Source organism: Quercus lobata, chromosome 10, assembly GCF_001633185.2.
Source record: "Quercus lobata isolate SW786 chromosome 10, ValleyOak3.0 Primary Assembly, whole genome shotgun sequence".
Taxonomy (NCBI): domain Eukaryota; kingdom Viridiplantae; phylum Streptophyta; class Magnoliopsida; order Fagales; family Fagaceae; genus Quercus; species Quercus lobata.
The window spans coordinates 20,347,760-20,359,033 of NC_044913.1; positions in this window are offsets into that span (position 1 = coordinate 20,347,760).

The following is an 11,274-nucleotide window of genomic DNA, read 5'->3' on the forward strand; positions in this document are numbered from 1 at the left end:
TGGTAAGGTGTATTTAGTTTATGGTTCAGCCTTGGATGTTATAGGTATGAGAGATGTCCAGATATTGTTGCCTAATGGATCTGTTTGGTTACTAGAGAAGGTTCGACATATTCCTGACCTGAAAAGGAATCTGATTTTTGTTGGACAACTTGATGATGAAGGACATGCAATACTATTTGTCGGTGGTACTTGGAAAGTTACAAAGGGAGTTAGGGTATTGGCTCGTGGAAAGAAGACTGGTATTCTATATCTGACCTCAAGTCCAAGAGACATAATTGCAGTTGCTGATGCAAGTATTGATACAAGCCTATGACATCGTAGACTTGGTCACATGAGTAAGAAAGGGATGAAGATGCTGCTATCAAAAGGAAAATTATCAGAATTGAAGTTCATTGATTTTGACATGTGTGAAAGCTGCATCTTAGGAAAGCAGAAAAAAATGAGTTTCTTGAAAACTAGCAAGACACTGAAGGCTGAAAAATTGGAGTTAGTACACATTGATTTGGAGGGCCTTCTCCGATTGCATCCCTTGGAGATTCAAGATACTACATCACTTTCATTGATGACTCAAGCAAAAAAGTATGAGTTTATTTTTTGAAAAATAAAACTGATGTATTTGAAACTTTTAAGAAGTGGAAGGCCATGGTTGAGACAGAAACAGGTTTGAAAGTAAAATGTTTGAGGTCAGATAATAGAGGAGAGTACATAGATGGAGGGTTCAGTGAGTATTGTGCTGCATAGGGAATTAGGATGGAGAAGACCATTCCTGGGACACCAGAGCAGAATGGTGTGACTAAGCGCATGAACAGAACTCTCAATGAGCGTGCTAGGAGTATGAGGTTGCATGCTGGACTACCAAAACCTTTTTGGGCTGATACTGTTAGCACTACAGCTTACCTAATAAACCGAGGATCATCAGTTCCCATGAAGTTCAAACTTCCTGAGGAGGTTTGGAGCGGTAAAGAAGTAAAGTTTTCACATTTAAAAGTTTTTTATTGTGTTTCTTATGTTCATATTGATTCTGATGCTTGTAGTAAACTTGATGCAAAGTCTAAAATATGTTTTTTCATTGGTTATGGTGATGAGAAATTTGACTATAGGTTTTGGGAGGAACAAAACAAGAAAATCAATAGAAGTAGAAATGTGATATTTAATAAACAGGTGTGAGAGACCGCGCCCCCGGCCCGTTTTTATGATGTGTTGGGCCAAACCCACGTGAATGGGTGGCGTCGTGTTATTGCCTCTCAAAATGGAGGTTCGACTAGTTATATTTTCCCTTTAAATTAAGGGTTTTACAATGGAGTCGCCACTTATTTAATTATTGGAAAAATAAGAAAACCATGAATGAAAAATTCCTCATTTTATTAATTTGAAATTGAATTTACATTGATCATAGGAAAATTACATGACTTTGGTCCTAGATACAATCTAAGATAAAGTACATGGCTTTGTTTCCTAGTTACAATCTAAAAATAAAAAATTACATGGATAAGTATTTGATCTACTAACCCTTGATCTAAGCTCGGAGACTATGTTACAAGGTGGGAAGGTGTTAGGCACCTACCTTGTCCGGTGAAACCGGTCTTCTAGACTATAGTGGCCAACATTCATATCATATCATCCAATATGTCAATCAATTTACATGTTGAATTTAAAGTGTGTGCATGTGATAGACCCTAATTCAATTTATTAAGCATGACATTTGGATTAAAAAGTAAACTCTAGTGAATGTGTGTGGATAGTGATAACCTAGATTCAAGGATTTGAAAAAATTACTAAACAAACATGTTTTTCATATTTTTGATGTGGATTTAAGATTAAATCTAGTGATATGCATGAACATGTGATGAACAACTAAGAACATGTGAAGAACACATAAGAACAATTAAGAACATTCAAACATATTCAAGAGAATTATCATGCTTTAATCTTAAATTCTCATCATGACAATATAAGCAAACAGTTAGGGAAGGGGATTATACCTTCATGCAAGATCCATGCAATGGAGGAGGAGATTCTTGATGGAGGTCCTAAGGGTGGAGGAAAAGAAGAAATAGGAGAGGGAGAGTGAGTCTCACTCAATAACTTGAATCTCAGGAAGACCAAGATATGACAAGACTACTCAACTTCACTAGAACTCAAGAGAAGAGAAGAGAGGGGGATTTTTTTGTGTTTTGGAATGAAGGAGAGGGGGGTTTATATAGTAGTGGTGGAGGAAATATGAATGGAATGCCATTTAATGAGAGTTGACAAGGAATCATGAACCTAGACCTCATTTTAGCCTTTGGGAAAATTTGGTGCATTAAATGGAAAGATTGGTGGGAGTGAGGAGCAAGCCAAAATTCGGTTTTCCCGTAACTGCTGTCACAGCCTATAGAGCCAACTTTGAAAAATCATATCTACCTCAATTCTAATCGGAATTGTCTCATTCTTGTACTCAAATTGAAGCCCCGGATGTCTAGTTTCTGGGAAAAATAACCTCATTCACAGATTCAAAATATTCTGAGAGATATCAATGAAATGGTAAGCAGAGGTCATTTGTTAGAAAATGGTTTCAGCACAATTAACATTAATAGGTCCCCAAATTAGCTCCCAATTAACATTAAATGGCTCCAATCACTCCCATTTCAGACTTAATTGGCTCTAAATTTACTCTAATTAAAAGATAATTGCACAAATTACTCATTGAATAATTAATGTTTAACTATCTAGTTAATTAGGTGTATGCAGCTCTACCATAAAATGTAGTCCCAACCAATCAAATTATGACACATCATCGATCTCAAACTGATTATATTTATAACCAATTGAAATCAATTGTTCATAATCACATATAGTCAGGCTCAATTTGTAATAGTGCATCTCAGCCATTAAAACTTGATTTGATGATAACTTTCAATCTAATGGTCCGATTAGGGCTCATGACTAGTCGATTTGATCATTATAACATCAAGATCATTTTGGTGAAATGAGATTAAAGATCTAATGATCAGAATCAAGATGCATATTTTCAATGTGAAATTACCCTTTTACCCTTCATGTGAGGATAAATACGGGTTGCAAAATAGGGTGTCAACAACAGGTTATGTACATGGACAGGTCAACTGTAGTGTCAAATGTTATAAAGATAGATCAAAAGAAATCTGAGTTTGTCAACTTAGATGAATTGACTGAAAGTACTGTCCAGAAAAGGAGTGAAGAAGATAAGGAGAATGTAAATTCACAAGTAGATCAGAGTACACTTGTAGCTGAAGTCTCCAGATCTTCTAGGAATATTAGACCTCCACAGCGTTATTCACCCACTCTAAATTATCTCATGTTGACTGATGGTGGTGAGCCAGAGTGTTATGATGAAACCTTGCAAGATGAGAATTCAAGCAAGTGGGAGTTAGCTATGAAGGATGAGATGGATTCCTTGTTGGGGAATTAGACATGGGAACTTACTGAATTTCCAGTAGGAAAGAAGGTTTTGCACAACAAGTGAGTATACAGAATAAAGAATGAGCATGACGGTAGCAAACGTTACAAGATCAGATTAGTTGTTAAAGGGTTTTAGCAGAAGGAGGGCATTGACTACATAGAGATATTTTCTCCAGTTTTGAAGATGTCAACAATTAGACTAGTACTAGGAATGGTGGCTGTAGAAAATTTACATCTTGAGCAATTAGATGTGAAGACGGCATTCCTTCATGGTGATTAGGAGGAAGACTTTTACATGATTCAGCCAGAAGGGTTCATTATTCAAGGATAAGAGAATCTAGTCTTCAAACTGAGAAAGAGCTTGTATGGTCTAAAACAAGCTCCTAGACAGTGGCACAAGAAATTTGACAGTTTTATGCATAGAATTGGGTTCAAGAGATGTGAAGCTGATCACTGTTACTATATTAAGTTTTTTGACAATTCTTACATCATATTACTATTGTATGTGGATGATATGCTTATTGCAGGGTCTAGCATTGAGGAGATTAATAATCTGAAGAAGTAATTGTCCAAACAGTTTGCAATGAAGGATTTGGGAGCTGCAAAGAAAATCCTTAGTATGAGATTCATTAGAGACAAGGCTAATGATACATTGAAGCTTTCATAATCAGAGTATGTGAAGAAAGTTCTCAGCAGGTTCAATATGAATGAAGCTAAACCAGTGAGCATACCCTTGGGTAGTCATTTCAAACTAAGCAAAGAACAGTCATCGAAGACAGAAGAAGAAAGGGACCATATGCACAAGGTGCCCTATGCCTCAGTTATTGGCAACTTGATGTATATTGTGGTGTGTACAAGGCCAGATATTGCACATGCAATGGGAGTTATGAGTAGATTCATGAGTAGGCTTGGAAAGCAGCATTGGGAGGCAATCAAGTGGATTCTGAGATATCTGAAGGGTTCATCAGATACATGTCTTTGCTTCACAGGTGCAAGTTTGAAACTACAGGGTTATGTAAATGCTGATTTTGTTGGTGATATTGATAGTAGAAAGAATACTACTAGGTTTGTTTTTACTCTGGGTGGTACAGTTATATTATGGGCTTCAAATCTACAAAAGATTGTCACTTTGTCTACTACAGAAGCTGAGTATGTTACAACAACTGAAGTTGGAAAGGAAATGATTTGGCTACATGGTTTCTTAGATGAATTGGGTAAGAAGCAGGAGGCGGGCATTCTACACAGTGACAGTCAGAGTGCAATCTTTCTTGCCACAAATTCTGCTTTTCATTCAAAGTCGAAGCATATATAGACAAAATACGACTTTATCTGTTACCTTGTTAAAGATAAGTTGGTAATACTTGAGAAGAATTTGTGGATCTAAGAACCCGGCAGACATGTTGACTAAGGGTGTCACCATTGAGAAGCTGAAATTGTGTGCAATTTTAGTTGGTCTTCTAGCTTGAGGATAGGAGGATAAGTTGCAGGGATGAGGGATTGTGTTTTGGAGGATTGCGGTTGATGTCGGTGATTGAACTAGTCTCCAAGTGGGAGATTTGTTGAGCTTTGTGAAGCCTAGTTGTATTTGATCTGGTTGACGACTTGACCCAACCTGAATAATGTTGCGTGGTTTTTAATGGGAGATTTACTAAGGCGTAGTCCATGGAGCAGAGGGCCCAAGCCGAATGTAAAAACAATTATGAATCCTGTGCACAGGATGTAAAAACTGTTTTTGGTGATTAGGGTTTTGGTTGTTGTTGTCATCTTTTGAGAGACTGAAACACTGTAGCTGCACTTTGTATTTTTTCCCTAATAATAGTGAAATCTTTGCAACTTTGTTGATGTAGGCAAATTGCCGAACCACGTAAATATTGTCTTATGCATGTGATTGTTTTTCTTTGGCGTGTGTTTTCTCTATTTTTATTTTATTTTATTTTATTTTTTTTGTTTCTCATAGGTTGGGAATTTCGGGTTAATTCCCTACAAGTGTGTATTATCATAATTATGGGGGATAAGTGTAAATTGGGATTTAGTTTAGGGAGATAATTGTAAAAGGGGGTATAGTGTGCATTCTCATAGTTTAGGAGGCCGTGTAAGTGTAAAAGACAGTATATGGTATAGCTCATGTATGGTATAGCTCATATATGTACGATAGCGATGTTAGGACAATTACAAATATTAGTATATAACCTTACAAATTGAGGTATTACAAATTACAAAGATGTAACTCACACATTTATTTTTGGAAAAGAAAAAGTTTACATTCAACTCAATTTGTAAGAAAATTCCTCCAATTCACTATATGACGGTTAAAATGACTATCCATGTATACTTTTAGTTACATAGTGGGTCAAAGGAGTTTTATTCATTAAAATGACTATTCACTATGTAGTTTGTTTAAATAATATACACGAATTGTTTTATTAATCGCCACGTAGTGGGTCAAAGGAGTTTTATGTGAACTGGTTTGGAAGAAAACTTCTTCCATTCATAAAATGCTAAAAATATTACAAATTTTACTACATTACATTTACAAATTGATGTGGCCATAAATGTGATTGGTGGATTCGGAAAACCTAATAAATATATGTCAAAATTAATCACTTTTGTGTGATTGGTGACATCACTTTGTAAAGGTTATACAATAAAATTTGAAATATCCATAACATTACCCTTCATTTTTATGTTGTTAAAGTGATATCAATCATATTTATTACCATATCAATTTATAAGTTCTTTGTAATTGGATTTGGCTTGACTCTAGTGTACTAGACCAGATATGATGAGACATAAGTTCAAAATTAACCATGCATCAGCATCGTCACGGGAGCACTCATAAGCTTCACCCTTAAGATTGATAAAAACTTTAGTAGTTTTCTATACAACTTTGATCAGAACTCATATAAATGTATATTTAAAGGTCATGATTAAAAGTGAATAAATATTGGGTTTATATATTTTACCAACTCATTTTTTAGTTTAATTTACGCTTCGTTTGATTCGCTATAAAAATGTTTTTATTTTATTTTTAAAAACATTTTTAGATGTTTGGTATGATATGTAAAATTTTCCAAGCACAAATTACCAAAAATGACGGCTTCGGCCATCAAATTGAAGACTCTAACTGTCGAACCACTGCCTCTGGCTAACAGAGTCGGTGTCCTAGGCCACAAAATTGATGACCCAGCCACCAAATAGGAAAGCTACTGTGTGTTTTTGTAAATTATTTTACCAAGTTTTTAAAAGTAAAATATTTTAAAACATTTTATAAAAGATTTTATGGTCAACAAATTTTGTTTTTCAATTTTGACTAAGTTTTACAATGAAACAAACACAGTAAAATTCTGAAAATATTTTTCGTAAAACATTTTACAACGAAACTAATGTTGTATTTGTTTTGATGTAAAATATTTTATGGAAAATAGTTTCCCATTTTCAAGTGTTTGTTTACTTGTAAAATATAGTCAAACTTTGAAAATATTTTCCGTTGACTAAAAATTTGTGTGCAAAAAACTCGTAAAATATTTTACCCTACTGTGTTTGCTTTGATGAAAAATATTTTCGGATCGTAAAATATTTTTAGGTGAAAATATTTTTTTGGAAAAGAAATTATTTTGAAGTGTTTGGTTGCGTTTCTGAAAATACTTCAGAAAATATTTTCAAGTGTTTGGTTGCATTCCTAAAAATGTTATGAAAAACATATTTTCTACTACTTTCTCACATGTTTTCTTCTTCCAAGCACATATAATAAAAAAATGAAAATTTTAGATATATATATATATATATCGTGATTGACAGTGGTGGGGGCTGAGAGGTTTATCAGTTGATAAGTTTTGGGATAGGAAGAAAATTGTTTATGGAGAATGAAAGTGTAAACTAATTTTCGTTATAATTGTCTTTATTTTATGGTCAACCGAAAAACAACTTTTGATTGACCAACATTTTCCGCTGCTCTAAACACCCATAAATGTAGAAATTTTTTTTGGAAATCAATTTTCGTCGATCCAAATACGGCCTTAAGACAATGGTAAAACATTTTCCATATCTCTCTAAGGCCTTGTTTGGGAGGAGGGAATGGAATGGAATGGAAAGGAAAGGAATGAAAAGAATCATTTTAGAATATTCTTCCATTCCCTTGTTTGGGAGTTTTAATGGAGGGAATGGAAAGTCCATTCCCTTGTTTGGGAGTTTAAGTAGGAGGGAATGGAATGGGTAAGAGGGAACACTCATTTCTCTCTATTCCCTTAAAACCTCAAATTTTCATTCCCCCCAAAATTGGGAGGAATGGAAGGGAATAGAATTAAATTTAATGATTTTTTTTATTAAAACTCCCAAATTACCCCTATATATTCAATTCTTTATTTTAAAATAGGGGTCTAATAGTAATATTGTCATAAAATGATTTCATTCCATTCCCTCCATGTTACTCCCAAACAAGATTATTTACATTCCATTCATTTTCATTCTTTTATTTTAAAACATCCAATCAAGGTTATTTAATTCCATTCCATTCCATTCTTTTCCATTCCTTTCCCTTACTTAAATACATTCCATTCCATTCCATTCTATTCCTTTCTATTCCCTTATGATTATTTAATTTCATTCCCTTATGAACTCCCAAACGGAGCCTAACGCACAAACCGACACCCCCATCTTCTTCCCTCTTCCTTGCAAAAAGCCCCTCGTCTCTTTTCTCTTCTCTCTGGCACAGTCCCTTGGGACTTCGACTGATGAGTGGTGGTAAGGGTGGTCAGCATGGATGATGTAGCGGTAAGGGCAATGCAAATTGGTAGTCTGGGTTGCCGTCGTCTGTCTCTCCCCTCTTCATTTTCCCTCCTCTCTTCCTTCACGGTGGCGCTCCTTAATTCGACATGGACCAAGTTGGGTACGACAGCTTTGACACCCATGAACCATGTAATATGGCGCAATCTGAAACTTGTTAATGGGTTCCACAACATGAACGAGCAATGTCCTTGATCCTAGATCCCACGCTGTTCCACATTGGAGGGCTTACAAATTTTTCCATGGACAATAATATTGTGTCTGACCAAACCCTTTTCTTTCATATGAAAATATTTAAAAAAATTAAACAGTATTTTTTCCCCAGAAAAATAGAAGAAAATAAATGAGAAAGGAACAAGAAACCAACAACAATCCAAGTATGCAACATCAACATGATCCCCCTAAAGAATATATTGCTTTAAAAAGTGAAAATTACTTAAACACACAGGTTGCAAATTTTAGTACAAGAAGTGGGAAAATTTGAACGCTAAATGTCTCATTTATAAACATCAAGAAGTGCCAATCACTAAAGATACAAGGCTCTTGCCCACTCTTCACTTTTTTACTGTTTAAAGTGACATTAATTGCCTTCGTTACTTACTTATTAATTTATAAGCTTGTTGTAAGATGGATAAAGTTTTGGTATTTTTTTCTATGCAAATTAGATGGGAAATAATCATCCATAACCTTTACTAAAAATATATGGCTAAAATATTGTTTCCATACTTAAAATTTGCATGAATTTCATTTTTCATCTCTAAAATTTTGAAATAGCTTATTTTAGTAGTTTAGAAATGAATATATGGACAAAATTTTTTTTTCCCAACTTTTTAGGGAGGAAAAAAAATGTTTAAAGTTTAAGGTAGGGCTGTCAAACCCACTTGCCCAGACCGACCGGGCCAACTCGAAAACTACCCAATCCGAGGCTTGTGACAGTTGGTGGCGGGTTCCGACCTCTAAAAACCAACTTGCTGGAATCGGTTTTTGCTTGGTTGGTTGGTGGGAATCAGTCGAGTTGTTGCTTCAAAATCTGACTCCAACCAACCCGACTGATTTCCACCAACCAAAAGCCGTCGTTCTCCACTGTATGAAGCTCTATTAGGTCAAATCTCACCAGATTTGGCAAGATCTCAATGAGATTTTGTGTAGATTTGGCGAGATCTCGATAGATCCAGCGAGATCTTGACGAGTTCTCTTTAGATTTGGAGGATTTTGGCCAAATTCGACTGAATATCTGTCGAATTCGACGAGTTTCGACTGAATCTCCTCCTTCTTGACTCCAACTAAGATCGATCGCCACCCGACATGAACCCGACCAATTCGACCTGAGTCCTTTATCGATCAGCGACGGGGCTAGAAATTTCTCACCTGATTTGGTTGGGTCGATTGCGGGTTGGGCACAAACTTAACCTAGACTGATCCATGGGCACCCCTAATTTAAAGACAAAAAATGTAACACGTTCAATAGTTTAAATACGAAAACAAAATATTTTAGAGTTCAACAATGTCAAAGAAATTCATGGCAAGACTAGGGATGAGTCTTTTCTAAATCAAGTCATTTTTATTGCCGTATAAAAAAAAATGTTATTTTTATTGAGACAAACAAAAGAATACAAAAAATCTCAAGGCACACAACCATGCATATATGAGATGGGAAGTCATATATATGACATGGCCCATAAAAGCATCAGCAGTGGGCCTGCCATATGCCAAATGTAAGGTACATTTGGCATTCAGGCCCAAAACATGCTCAGCAACTAGAAGGCCAAAATTGGGAAAGGCTAAATTTTTTTGGCATCGTACTACAGTACCATCTTATGAGCATCTCCAACCGGTTTTGCTATCTCATCTTATTTTACCATCTCAAAAAACTACTTTATCAATTATACCACACTATTTTACAATACACGTAACATTCCAAAACTCTATTATTTTACCATTTTATTAAAATATTATTTTTTTAATCTTTCTTTATTATTTCTTTCCAACATCCTGCCAATCAAAAGAGGCTCTGCCACCAACCCAGTAACCTGCAACTAGCCACCACCACCGGTGGCAAAAAAACCCACAAAACCTTAACTACCATGAACCCTTTGTAACCCATTCCAAATGCACCTGAGACCCACAGCCACACCCATCTGTAACCCACGAAACCTTACCTAAGACCCACCTGAAACCCATGACCACACCTATTTGCAACCCTTGAAACCTCACTTGAGACCCATCTGCAACCCACGAAACCCACGACCACACCACCTGAGACCCACCCACGCACCATACCAAAACCCAACAAGCCACAAATCACAAAACTGACAATCCGATCTCACCTCACAAATCATAAAAGCGGCAACCCAAACCCCACGAATCCGATCTCACCTCCGATGCCCACGAATCCGATCACCACGACAATGCCCATGAATCCAAAATATTCTTTGCTTATACCATTCAGCTTCTCTAGCATGTTGGGTTTATGCGATGAGTGAATCGGTAAAGGGATTTGGAGATGGGTGAGGGTGAATCGGTATTCGACAGAGGCTTGGTGACAACGGCTTGGTGATTTGGAGAGAAAGAGAGAAGCTTGACAATGGCAAGAGAGAGAGAGGGGATGAGAGAGCAAAAACTCGATACTGTAGCAAGAGAGAGAGGGGCTTGAATGGATTAAAATACAATATTTTGTTTTGGCATAGTGCTACAGTACCATCTCACATATGAGATGGTATTGTAGCGCTATGCTAAAAAATTTTGGCCTTTCCCAGTTTTAGCCATTTAGTTGCTGAGTGTATTTTGGGCCTGTATGCCAAATGTACTTTACATTTGGCATTTGACAAGCCCACTACTGATGCTCTAAATGTAAGATGGTATTGTAGCTGAATCAGATTAATTTTTTTTTAATACTCTCTCTCCTCCTTTTTAACCTTGAAATTTCTCTCTCCTCTCTCATTATTTCTCTTCTTTTCTCTCTCTTCCTTCTCTCTTTCTCATCTACTCTCTGCTCTCTTCAGACCTAAGACCTCGTGCTCTCTCTGATGACCCTCTCTCTTCGATAAGTTAGATGCTTGCATGTTTAAAATC